Source organism: Oncorhynchus mykiss, chromosome 1, assembly GCF_057628025.1.
Source record: "Oncorhynchus mykiss isolate SJ-2025 chromosome 1, ASM5762802v1, whole genome shotgun sequence".
Lineage (NCBI taxonomy): Eukaryota > Metazoa > Chordata > Actinopteri > Salmoniformes > Salmonidae > Oncorhynchus > Oncorhynchus mykiss.
The window spans coordinates 73,297,399-73,311,484 of NC_143022.1; positions in this window are offsets into that span (position 1 = coordinate 73,297,399).

Sequence of the window (14,086 nt, forward strand, 5' to 3'; positions counted from 1 at the left end):
CAGTTGACCAGGGCAGAAATTTTACGAACTGACTCGTTGGAAAGATGACATCCTATGGCGGTGCCACGTTGAAAGTCACTGAGCTCTTCAGTAAGGCCATGCTACTGTCAATGCTTGTCTATGATGATTGCATGGCTGTGTGCTGAATTTGATATGTCAGCAGTGGGTGTCCTGAATTAGCCGAATCTACTAATTTGAAGGGGTGTCCACATACTTTTTTTGTGTCAATTTCGTCCAGCCCATCCCAATAAAAGATGGTCTGGTCTAATACTGTGGCGGTCATAACATTTTTGTCAGATGGTTATTGTCATGCAAAAGTTGCCAGCCTCATGGTAATTGACCGTTAATAAACATAAACACATTTAGCATCTCCAGGCCTCCACGCATACAAGGCCTCCACGCGTACACCATCACAATAAATCCTTTCTTTATTTTAGGCAGGTCTAAAGAAACATGATATGAAGAACATTTATTTCAGAAGAACATAATATGATTTGGGCTATTGTATATTATCCTAGCCTGTAGGCTTGTTCATTTAGCAAGATATGTGTATAAGTCCCGCGTCCTTATTTTATATGATTTTATAGTCAGAAGAATACAATTTAACTAGCTGAATAAAATAGACAGGATATTTTTCCCATTCCGGAGCGAGTGCCTATATCAATTGGCTATGTTGAGCGTAAAAGTGATCAGTTGAAACATAACCTATATGCTGGATTTAGAGTTATTTGACAATTTATGTTGTGAATTATACAAATCATAGAATGTCTTTGAAATCAAAACATATTTGGGCTGCATGATGCGACTACAGGCTATTGATGATTTGAGAAAGTAGCAAAAAAAGCTTGCTCTCTGTTTCTTACCTCTCATAAGGTGATCATATTTTCACTATTCTCAATTGAATCTGGTCTTTACTAATATGCCAAATTTGTTTAGATTTAGAATAGTTCGTTATCAAATGGGCAGGAACAGGGGTAGGGAAAAGACATGTCATCTGTATGCACTGGACTAGCGAAAGAAAGCCGCTTTCCCCCTGGTTTGTTTTTCAATCATGCCAGTTATTTCACTGCATGCATCAACCACTGTTTGAAGCGCTACTGAGTGGCGCACTGCATGCATCAACCACTGTTTGAGGCGCTACTGAGTGGCGCAGCGGTCTAAGGTACTGCATCTCCGTGCTAGAGACGTCACTACAGAAACCCTGGCACTTGGAGCAGTCGGCGAAGTTGAGGGGTGAGTCTGAGATTGTCAAGGAGTTATTGGACAGACTGGAGGAGAGTGAAGAGCGAGAGCTGTTAATTTGGCGTAGTATGCACGGCATTCGCCCTGAGGAGCGTGTTAGCTGTCCGATGCCACCTGTGTCAGTTCCTCGTACTCAGCCTGAAACTTGTGTTAAAGTTCCGGAAGATTTGATGCCGGCTATACACACCAGGTCTCCAGTACTCCAGTACGCCCGGTACCACCAGTGCCGGCACCACACACCAGGCCACCAGTGCGCCTCCAGGGTCCAGTACTCCCTGTTCCTGCTCCTCGCACTCGCCCAGAGGTGCGTGTCCCCAGCCCGGTACCACCAGTGACGGCACCAGGCCACCAGTGTGCCTCCAGGGTCTAGTACTCCCTGTTCCTGCTCCTCGCACTCGCCCAGAGGTGCGTGTCCCCAGCCTGGTACCACCAGTGCCGGCACCACGCACCAGGCCTATAGTGCGCCTCGGAAGTGCGCCCAATTTTTCAGTTTTTGATTTGTTAAAAAAGTTTGAAATATCCAATAAATGTCGTTCCACTTCATGATTGTGTCCCACTTGTTGTTGATTCTTCACAAAAAAATACAGTTTTATATCTTTATGTTTGAAGCCTGAAATGTGGCAAAAGGTCGCAAAGTTCAAGGGGGCCGAATACTTTCGCAAGGCACTGTAAATAATTAACAGTCCAATACTCAAGGAAACTCAATAGGTCTTTTGAAGATCATATCAGAACCTAGAAGGCCGTTCTGCTTTTGTTATAGAACTTCAGAAAATACATAGCTGTTTCAATAGTGTATGTATAAGAAATAATGTGCTACCTTTGCATCTTAAAAGATTGCCAGCAGAGCATGATAGACTTCCAACTCCCAAGTTGCACAGCAATATTTACAAATCCTTGGAGGAGATATTGATTTTATTAAGCTCATCTTGTAAACCCTTCTGACTTTATGTTGGGATGCCAGAGAAAACAAGTGGTGCTCTTAAAGTAGGCCTAATCACACCGTGATCAGTGGGAAACAAATTCTATGCTTTGACTTTCTCCTTTAAAACCATCTTTGAAAATAGCCTATAGGCATATACTAGAAATTCATCTCAATATTGCATATTTATTTGTTATAATAATGATTATCTTCTCAGTAATAGTGAGAAGGTTAGTTGTGGTTTAAACCTGGTTTATTTAATGCTGCAATATCCGTGCGACCTAACATAATTCACTTAGAAATATGTGTTATAGATCTGTCATTCTCATTGAAAGCCTAAGAAGCAGTATATATGTTCTATGTGTGCTATTCCTATGCTACCGGTTCTTAAGTTGTTGATTTTTTTTTCTTTATTCTTTGGGTTTTGTACACCAGCTTCAAACAGCTGAAAATAAAATATTTTTGGATATGGAAAATACAGTGCCTTGCGAAAGTATTCGGCCCCCTTGAACTTTGTGAACTTTTGCCACATTTCAGGCTTCAAACATAAAGATATAAAACTGTATTTTTTTGTGAAGAATCAACAACAAGTGGGACACAATCATGAAGTGGAACGACATTTATTGGATATTTCAAACTTTTTTAACAAATCAAAAACTGAAAAATTGGGCGTGCAAAATTATTCAGCCCCCTTAAGTTAATACTTTGTAGCGCCACCTTTTGCTGCGATTACAGCTGTAAGTCGCTTGGGGTTTGTCTCTATCAGTTTTGCACATCGAGAGACTGACATTTTTTCCCATTCCTCCTTGCAAAACAGCTCGAGCTCAGTGAGGTTGGATGGAGAGCATTTGTGAACAGCAGTTTTCAGTTCTTTCCACATATTCTCGATTGGATTCAGGTCTGGACTTTGACTTGGCCATTCTAACACCTGGATATGTTCATTTTTGAACCATTCCATTGTAGATTTTGCTTTATGTTTTGGATCATTGTCTTGTTGGAAGACAAATCTCCGTCCCAGTCTCAGGTCTTTTGCAGACTCCATCAGGTTTTCTTCCAGAATGGTCCTGTATTTGGCTCCATCCATCTTCCCATCAATTTTAACCATCTTCCCTGTCCCTGCTGAAGAAAAGCAGGCCCAAACCATGATGCTGCCACCACCATGTTTGACAGTGGGGATGGTGTGTTCAGCTGTGTTGCTTTTACGCCAAACATAACGTTTTGCATTGTTGCCAGTTCAATTTTGGTTTCATCTGACCAGAGCACCTTCTTCCACATGTTTGGTGTGTCTCCCAGGTGGCTTGTGGCAAACTTTAAACAACACTTTTTATGGATATCTTTAAGAAATGGCTTTCTTCTTGCCACTCTTCCATAAAGGCCAGATTTGTGCAATATACGACTGATTGTTGTCCTATGGACAGAGTCTCCCATCTCAGCTGTAGATCTCTGCAGTTCATCCAGAGTGGTCATGGGCCTCTTGGCTGCATCTCTGATCAGTCTTCTCCTTGTATGAGCTGAAAGTTTAGAGGGACGGCCAGGTCTTGGTAGATTTGCAGTGGTCTGATACTCCTTCCATTTCAATATTATCGCTTGCACAGTGCTCCTTGGGATGTTTAAAGCTTGGGAAATCTTTTTGTATCCAAATCCGGCTTTAAACTTCTTCACAACAGTATCTCGGACCTGCCTGGTGTGTTCCTTGTTCTTCATGATGCTCTCTGCGCTTTTAACGGACCTCTGAGACTATCACAGTGCAGGTGCATTTATACGGAGACTTGATTACACACAGGTGGATTGTATTTATCATCATTAGTCATTTAGGTCAACATTGGATCATTCAGAGATCCTCACTGAACTTCTGGAGAGAGTTTGCTGCACTGAAAGTAAAGGGGCTGAATAATTTTGCACGCCCAATTTTTCAGTTTTTGATTTGTTAAAAATGTTTGAAATATCCAATAAATGTTGTTCCACTTCATGATTGTGTCCCACTTGTTGTTGATTCTTCACAAAAAAATACAGTTTTATATCTTTATGTTTGAAGCCTGAAATGTGGCAAAAGGTCGCAAAGTTCAAGGGGGCCGAATACTTTCACAAGGCACTGTATATTTCACAATACATGCTTGTTTTGTCACACAAACTGAAATGAGGCGAACTATTGGAATTTTAGCAACCAGGAAATGTTGGAGCTATTTCTGCATATTGCATTTAAAAATTTGTATTAAAACATGTTTCTTATTAAGTATGCTGTAGATTTAGGTCACATTTCCCCATAGAAAAGAAATAGACGAGTGTATTAAACTCGGGACACACCTTTACCTTTAGCACAGATACTGATAAGAGATAGCCAAAAGGCGTAGTCTATTACAGGTTCGAAAATCTGTCAAGCTCACTAATTTAAATAATCTATAGTTGACAAGCGGGCATATAGGGTCCAACATGTCATACAACCTGGCTTTTAAATAAGCTCTGCACACAGTAGGCAATACTGCTGCTGTTACATGTGTTCATATGGGTTCAAAGGCTCATAAAATGTTTCCACTGCTGCCTCAGGTTGTGAGCAGCAGCCTAGTCTACTACTGGAATGAATTAAGTGAGCGAATAACGTGTACCAGCCTATTGCCAAGTAAGGTACCATAACGGAAAAGTCTAAACAGAACCCTTGGGATGTCCCAACTCTGACCTCACCCCATTGAAGTAAAAATGTAAAAGGGTTAGGATAAGGGTAAGTGTTAGGGTAGGGGTTAAAGTCCAGGTAGCAGATAATGAACCTGTATATTATCTAATATATACATGGGTTCTAACTTGACAAATTCTTTGTTAGTTTACAATTGTACAATTTATGCTCCCCGCTTATGAAGATGAAGACTACCAGAAAGCTCCGAACACAAGATTGTATGAGTCACAAGATGGAGGAATATATTGCCTGTAGCCTAATGTACATGGTGATATATTGCCTGTAGCCTACTGTACATGGTAATATATTGCCTGTAGCCTACTGTACATGGTAATATATTGCCTGTAGCCTACTGTACATGGTAATATATTGCCTGTAGCCTACTGTACATGGAAATATATTGCCTGTAGCCTACTGTACATGGTAATATATTGCCTGTAGCCTACTGTACATGGTAATATATTGCCTGTAGCCTACTGTACATGGTAATATATTGCCTGTAGCCTACTGTACATGGTAAGCTCATGCAGACCAAGTGGCACTTCACTTTTTAGTATGGAAAACTGCTACTGCTAAGGATTTTTCTACAATATTCATATTGACACAATTACAATCTTTATAGAATAAAAAATATAATTTCATAAATGTGGAAAAATTAATTTGCATGAAAATTAGCTAGCCACCAGCAGATGAAACAGAAAGTGAATTATCTCCTCCCTCTCACCTCAGTACAGCTTGTGGCTATCACTGTCTAACTGGCTAGGTTTAGGATTTTTACTAGCCCATACCAGGGACAAACATAGCTATATTATTGACATTTGGCAGTATGCAAACAAAATCTAGTTCACTTATTTTGCCAGCTAGAAAGAAATAGCCACCAATTCATTCAGACACAGGAGAAAGAAGATCGCAAGCAAACGTTATCTGCTGCCTCTTCAACAAAAAGCAACTGTGCCGGCGTTTTATAGGCTCCTGACCAACTATGCTATTTTGTTTATTTTTTTTTGCGCTGATCAAAACTTTTTTGTGCATAATGTTTCTGCCATCGTTTCCAATGACCAAAAATAGCTTCTGAACATCAGAAAAGCTATCACTAACTTCCATTTGGATGAGGACTTCTACTTCAATGAGTCGGAGGCGAAAGACATATTGATTATCCCGGACCAGGCCCAAATCCCCGACACTCAAAGAAGGAGACGGCGCTATAGAGACCAGCGTGCAGAACACCTGGCGAGACTACGTCTGAGAGTGGAGAAAAATTGCCTCTATCCTCCGTTCTATTGGCAAATGTGCAATCACTGGAGAATAAACTGGATGAGCTCCGTTCGAGACTATCCTATCAACGTTATCTGAAGAACTGTAATAACCTATGTTTCTCCGGACATGGTAAATATACATCTAGCTGGGTTTTCTATACATTGGCAGGACAGAACGGCAGCGTCAGTGAAGCTCAGGGAAAAGGGGGTGTCTGTCTGTTTGTTAACTGCTGCGTGATCTCTATTAAGGAAGCCTCAAGGTTCTGCTCGCTTGAGTTATATTTTTCTTAGCTGTCTATTTACTACCACAAACCGATGCTGGCACTAAGACCGCACTCAACGGACATTATAGGGCCATAAGCAAACAAGAAAATACTCAGAGGCAGCGCTCCTAGTGGCCGGTGACTTTAATGCAAGAAAACTGAAATCGTTTTTTACCTAATTTCTACCAGCATGTCACCTGTGCAACTAGATCACCTTTACTCCACACACAGAGACGCATACAAAGCTCTCCCTCACCCTCCATTTGGCAAATCGGAATATAACTATATCCTCCTGATTCCTGCTTACAAGCAAAAACTCAAAAAGGAAGTACCAGTACCAATACGGAAGTTGTCCGGTGAAGCAGATGCTAAGTTACAGGACTGTTTCGCTAGCACAGACTGGAAAATGTTCCGGGATTCATCCAATGACATTGAAGAGTTTTCCACATCAGTCACCAGCTTCCTTAATAAGTGCATTGACGACAACGTCCCCACAGTGACCATATGTACATATCGCAACCAAAAGCAATGGATTACAGGCAACATCGGCACTGAGCTAAAGGCTAAAGCTGCCGCTTTCAAGGAGCGGGACACTAATCCGGACACTTATAAGAAATCCTGCTACGCCCTCCGATGAACCATCAAACATGCAAAGCGTCAATACAGGACCAAGACTGAATCTTACTACACTGGCACTGACGCTCGTCGGATGTGGCAGGGTTTGCAAACAATCACGGATAACAAAGGGAAACCCAGCCACGAGCTGTCCAGTAACGCAAGCCTACCAGACGAGCTAAATACCTTCTATGCTCGATTCAAGGCTAGCAACACTGAACCATGCATGAGAGCACCAGCTGTTCCGGATGACTGCGTGATCACATTCTCTGTAGCCGAAGTAAGACCTTTAAACAGGTTAACATTCAAAAGGCCGCAGGGCCAGACAGATTACCAGGACGCATACTCAGGGCATGCACTGACTAGCTTGCAAGTGGCAATCCACTTGTTGTCGTTGGTTGGCTCGCTCCCACTGGCCGTTGGACTGGGGGTGGAACCTGGAGGACAGGCTGGCCTACGACCCAATGAGTGTGCAGAATGCCTTCCAGAACTGGGACGAGAACTGAGGACCCTGGTCGGAGACCATGTCCACTGGCAGTCCATGGTTCCGGAAGACGTGCTGCACCATGAGCTGGGCCGTGTCTTTGGCAGAGGGTAGCTTGTGGAGAGGAATGAAGTGGGCGGCTTTGGAAAACTGACCCACTACGGCGGTGTTGCCCTCAGATGGAAGGAGACCTGTGACAAAGTCCAGGGATATGTGAGACCAGGGACAGGCACAGGTTGGAGGAGACCAATAGGAGCTTGCCAAAGAGTCTTGTTCTGTGCATAGATCGTGCATGCGTCGACGAACGCGGAGACGTCAGGAACCATGGTAGGCCACCAAAAGCGTTGTCGCACAAAGGCCAAGATCCGCCAGGAGCCCGGGTGGCAGGCAAGCCTAGAGGAGTGGGCCCACTCCAGGACTAAGGAGCAGACCACATCAGGAACGAACATCCGGAACATGTCGGACATGGAGCACGTGCTCTTGGACGGAACAGGAGAAGACGAGATGACATTGAGGTAGACGAAGACGAACCGGTTCAACATGTCGCGGAGAACATCATTAACCAGGGCCTGGAACACAGAAGCACAGTTCGACATGTTCCTGCACGTAGTATCCGAGGAAGTATAGGACGAGCTTGCAGCCCGGGAACTACTGACGGATCTCGACTCGCTCATCGCCTTGACCATTCGGATCGATGGGTAACAACAGGAACGAAGGAAGGAGAGGAGAGGAGATTTCACTCACCCGTCCAAGGACTCGACCTAGCCTCCGAGGCATCCCGGAAGTCCCTGACGGCTTTGTTGCAGAGAGAATCCGAGGCTACCTGAGTCCCCCAGAGAGTCTCCGAAGACTGCAGATTCACCTCTTACCGAGCCTATGCAACTAGGCAGAGTTTGGCTGTCTCCAGCTTAGGCTTCACACTAGGAGTTGCCTGTATTGCGGGTGTTACTAGCCAGTTTGTACTATCATGTTTCAGGTAAGACCCAGATGCAGACAGTGTCGAAGTAACAAAAGTTTACTACTAGTACAGGGGCAGGCAAAATGACAGGTCAAGGGCAGTCGTATGTCAGTAATCCAGATAAGGTGCAAAAGGTTCAGAATAGCAGGCAGTCTCAGAGTCAGGGCAGGCAGGGGACAATAATCCAGTGTGGTGTGGCAAGGTACAGAACGGCAGGCAGGCTCAGGGTCAGGGCAGGCAGAATGTTCAAAACCGGGAAAAACTAGAAAACAGGAACTAGAACAGACAGGAGCAAGGGGGAAAACGCTGGTAGGTTTCACGAAACAAAATGAACTGGCAATAGACAGACAACATGGGTATAAATACATTGGGGATAATGGGGAAGATTGGCAACACCTGGAGGGGGGTGGAGACAAGCACAAAGACAGGTGAAACAGATCAGGATGTGACACAAGTTACGTTACGTTTGGTATGGTTACATAAGACAGATGTAGGGTGGGTGGTTGGTCAGGTAGATGGGTGGGCATATAACGCAAACATCTAGCAGCACAAAGGTTGCGAGTTCAAATCTCATCGCGGACAACTTGAGAAATTTAGCGAATTAGCAACTTTTCAACTACTTATTACTTTTTAACTACTTTGCAACTACTTAGCATGTTAGCTAACCCTAACCTTAACCCTTTTAGCTAACCCTTCCCTTTAACGTTAACCTAACTCCTAACCCTAACTCCTAGCCTAACCCTAAGGTTAGCCACCTAGCTAGAATTCATAACATATCATACATTTTGCAAATTCATAACATATTGTCAATTTTTATTTAATTTTTTACATATTGTACGTTTTACAAATTGGTAACATACTGTATAATAAATGTGTAATTTGTAACATATTATACAAAATGGGTGATGGAAATGCACACATTTATACATACCATACAAAACTTAACATATCATAAATGTGACCCACCACCTCGACTCGGTCCTATGTAGCAACATTTTAAATTGTGTTTTTTAAATTGGCTAACAGTAAAGTTTCAGAGCTAGAAAATGGTATATCATATACTGCAGTTGAGGAACAATAGGAAAGTAAATATTCTTTGAAGGTTAATAAACTTGTAAACCCACTTTTGAGAAAATATCCTTGAATGTTTTGGTACACCTACTGGAGAGCTCTTCTTTGTCTACACCCATTCAGCATCGTTCACACCATTTTAAGCCTTAGCCCCACCCATCTCTTTAAGGATTCACATGTACTAAAAAGAGTAACATAGTGTAGTAAGTAACCAAAGATTTCAAGATTAAAAGTGGTGAAAGTAAGTAGCAAAAAGTAGTAGTAAAAATATACTTTATCTAGTCCTCTGCCCTAATCCTAATCTGACTTTGATGCAGGTCATGTTATTCCTCACATTACCGTCTCTGGTAAACACACACTATATCAAATAAAATCTAAGTTTATTTGTGACATGCACAGGATACAGAAGGTGTAAACAGTACAGTGAAATGGTTACTTGCATAGTGGAGTCCTTTGTTTAGACATGTAGCTAGGTACCTAGCTAGCTAAACAATGAACCATAATCCCAACCCATACTTCCCTGCATGAATCTGCAGGTAGCTAAAGCTAACCAACTAGGTTCAATGTTAGTTAGCTAGCTAACATTAGGCTATAACTAGCAATGTAAATGGATTTCTGAGATACAAATAATATTACTGCACAGATCATACACGTAACGTTAGCTAGCGAGCCAGCCAGCTAACGGTAGCTAGCTAGCTAACAGTATGCTTTAATTTGCAAGGAAAATGACTTTATGACAAAGTCTGAAACGTATAATATCTGAAAATGTTGCTAGACTCTTGCCCATATACAGTGCCTTGCGAAAGTATTCGGCCCCCTTGAACTTTGCGACCTTTTGCCACATTTCAGGCTTCAAACATAAAGATATAAAACTGTATTTTTTTGTGAAGAATCAACAACAAGTGGGACACAATCATGAAGTGGAATGACATTTATTGGATATTTCAAACTTTTTGAACAAATCAAAAACTGAAAAATTGGGCGTGCAAAATTATTCAGCCCCTTTACTTTCAGTGCAGCAAACTCTCTCCAGAAGTTCAGTGAGGATCTCTGAATGATCCAATGTTGACCTAAATGACTAATGATGATAAATACAATCCACCTGTGTGTAATCAAGTCTCTGTATAAATGCACCTGCACTGTGATAGTCTCAGAGGTCCGTCAAAAGCGCAGAGAGCATCATGAAGAACAAGGAACACACCAGGCAGGTCCGAGATACTGTTGTGAAGAAGTTTAAAGCCGGATTTGGATACAAAAAGATTTCCCAAGCTTTAAACATCCCAAGGAGCACTGTGCAAGCGATAATATTGAAATGGAAGGAGTATCAGACCACTGCAAATCTACCAAGACCTGGCCGTCCCTCTAAACTTTCAGCTCATACAAGGAGAAGACTGATCAGAGATGCAGCCAAGAGGCCCATGATCACTCTGGATGAACTGCAGAGATCTACAGCTGAGGTGGGAGACTCTGTCCATAGGACAACAATCAGTCGTATATTGCACAAATCTGGCCTTTATGGAAGAGTGGCAAGAAGAAATCCATTTCTTAAAGCTATCCATAAAAAGTGTTGTTTAAAGTTTTCCACAAGCCACCTGGGAGACACACCAAGCATGTGGAAGAAGGTGCTCTGGTCAGATGAAACCAAAATTGAACTTTTTGGCAACAATGCAAAACGTTATGTTTGGCGTAAAAGCAACATAGCTCATCACCCTGAACACACCATCCCCACTGTCAAACATGGTGGTGGCAGCATCATGGTTTGGGCCTGCTTTTCTTCAGCAGGGACAGGGAAGATGGTTAAAATTGATGGGAAGATGGATGGAGCCAAATACAGGACCATTCTGGAAGAAAACCTGATGGAGTCTGCAAAAGACCTGAGACTGGGACGGAGATTTGTCTTCCAACAAGACAATGATCCAAAACTTAAAGCAAAATCTACAATGGAATGGTTCAAAAATAAACATATTCAGGTGTTAGAATGGCCAAGTCAAAGTCCAGACCTGAATCCAATCGAGAATCTGTGGAAAGAACTGAAAACTGCTGTTCACAAATGCTCTCCATCCAACCTCACTGAGCTTGAGCTGTTTTGCAAGGAGGAATGGGAAAAAAATTCAGTCTCTCGATGTGCAAAACTGATAGAGACATACCCCAAGCGACTTACAGCTGTAATCGCAGCAAAAGGTGGCGCTACAAAATATTAACTTAAGGGGGCTGAATAATTTTGCACGCCCAATTTTTCAGTTTTTGATTTGTTAAAAAAGTTTGAAATATCCAATAAATATTGTTCCACTTCATGATTGTGTCCCACTTGTTGTTGATTCTTCACAAAAAAATACAGTTTTATATCTTTATGTTTGAAGCCTGAAATGTGGCAAAAGGTCGCAAAGTTCAAGGGGGCCGAATACTTTCGCAAGGCACTGTACATGGATGAACCATTCTCCCTCTCTGTCATGGATGCCATGGTTGCCCGTAGTTTGAAGATGTAATCCAGAGACAGGTGTTTTATACAACAGCCTTCTGTGTTATCTTTTCAACTCCTTCCACATTTGCAATCATTTCCGTTTCTTCCCCATCACTGTCATCAGAAGAATCTACAGTCTGATTCAATGAAAAATGTTTCTACCTAAATCATGCATTTCCTCATTGTCTGATTCATTTTCAGAACCAGAGTGAGTCAGAATGGCACGATCGTCCTCCAGAAAGTAGTCCATCACAACTTTTTCACACTGATCTTTGTTTATAGCGGGCAGCGATGTTGAGAACGGGAGCCACACTTTTGCAGTTCCTCAAGACATCTTTCAAAAAAGCTGTGGTAGCAAGGATTATGTACACATACGGAGCAGCTCATGTTATGGACAGAACCATGCTACATGGCAGACCAATCCAATCTCATCTCTCGGCATGTCCAGCCCATCCATTGTCTCAGCCAATCATGGCTAGCAGGAATATTACTGTCTTTTTCTGTGTCTAAACCAACTAGGCACAATTGACCTATTTTATTTGTATTTAGAGATGTCATACAAGTGTGTTATTAACGAATATGAACTTTCACTTGCTCCAGAAGGTATTTTTGCAACAACAACAAAATATATTTTATAACAAAATATATATGTTCAAATGCCTGTCCTGTGAAGTAGTGACCTGAGACAGAAGCCTAGCTTCCTGGAACAGGTCATAAATGGAATGTCAAGGATTTCTGTACAGAGTAATACTAAATGCTCTGAGACCAGGTTAGGTTTCCATCCAACCTTTTATTGTGAGTAAAGTAACGTTACATGTCAAATAAAAAATTAATAATGACAGGCCTGACGGAAACAACATTTTTCTGGAAACTTTCCTAATGTCGACAAAACAAAATATGCTAGACACGGTGGGATATTTTTTTGTGTCGGTAAAAAAACGATGCGAGAATGTCGGTGGAAAAGCTTTTATGCGCAAATATTGATATAATAACCATCATATCAAAGTACATTTTGAGTCACGCTGTGACATGTTGTGTGGTCCTCCCACTATGACTCGTCCGGAAAGCATGCAGTTTATTAGGCTACAGATTAAATAAATTATGATTACTGTGCATTGTTGGGTTTAGAGTTTGCAAGAAAGGCATTTCACTGTAGTTGTGCATGTGACATTAAACGAGTAAATATATTTTGATGAACTTCACAGGGTGGTGAAAATGCAAGGTGTTGAGCTTGATGTTCCATTCCAATAGATATCGAAGGTGTTATTCTGGTGACATGATCAACAATGCTTGCCTGCTTTTTGACAAATAAAAATAATCTTGCTCTTTTGTCCATAATAATATCATCATGTAGGCTATCTGCGCACATTGTATCTGCAAGCAATTGGCTATAGCGCACATGTCAATACCAGAGTGGGCACACTCGCTATATAATGCAAACAACATTTGTGAAAACCATCAGTAGAGTTGAAAATGCGATGAAAACCATTTAACTTTGTATTAGATACATGGAAATGTAACAGCAAAACGTATTTTTATGTGTACCATGTCATCATGCACAGCCTTTTATCTGCAACCAGTCAATTGGATGGAAACACATCTTTGGTGGGAAAATGCCATATTGTTTTTATGTGGATTTTAGAATATTTGCATGAAAATCTGTCACCAATTGGATGGAAACCTAGTTAGGGATAATGCTGGGTCTCTGCTTGTGCTTCTGACTCTTTGAGATGCTTTAGAAACAACATTAATGGCAGTGGTGGAAAAAGTACCCAATTGTCATAATTGAGTAAAAGTAAAGATACATTAATAGAAAATTACTCAAGTAAAAGTCACCGGGTAAAATCCTACTTGAGTAAAAGTCTAAAAGGACCTGGTTTTAAATATACTTAAGTACCAAAAGTAAATGCAATTGCTCAAATATAGGTAGAATTACAAATCATTTTAAATTCTTTATATTAAGCAAACCAGATGGCACCATTTTCTTGTTTTTTAAATGTATAGATAACCAGGGGCAGGCTCCAACACTCAGACATAATTTACAAAGGAAGCATGTGTTTAGTCAAAGTGAGTCCGCCAGATCAGAGGCAGTAGGGATGACCTGGGATGTTCTCTTCATAAGTGTGTAAATTAAGACAATTTTCCTGTC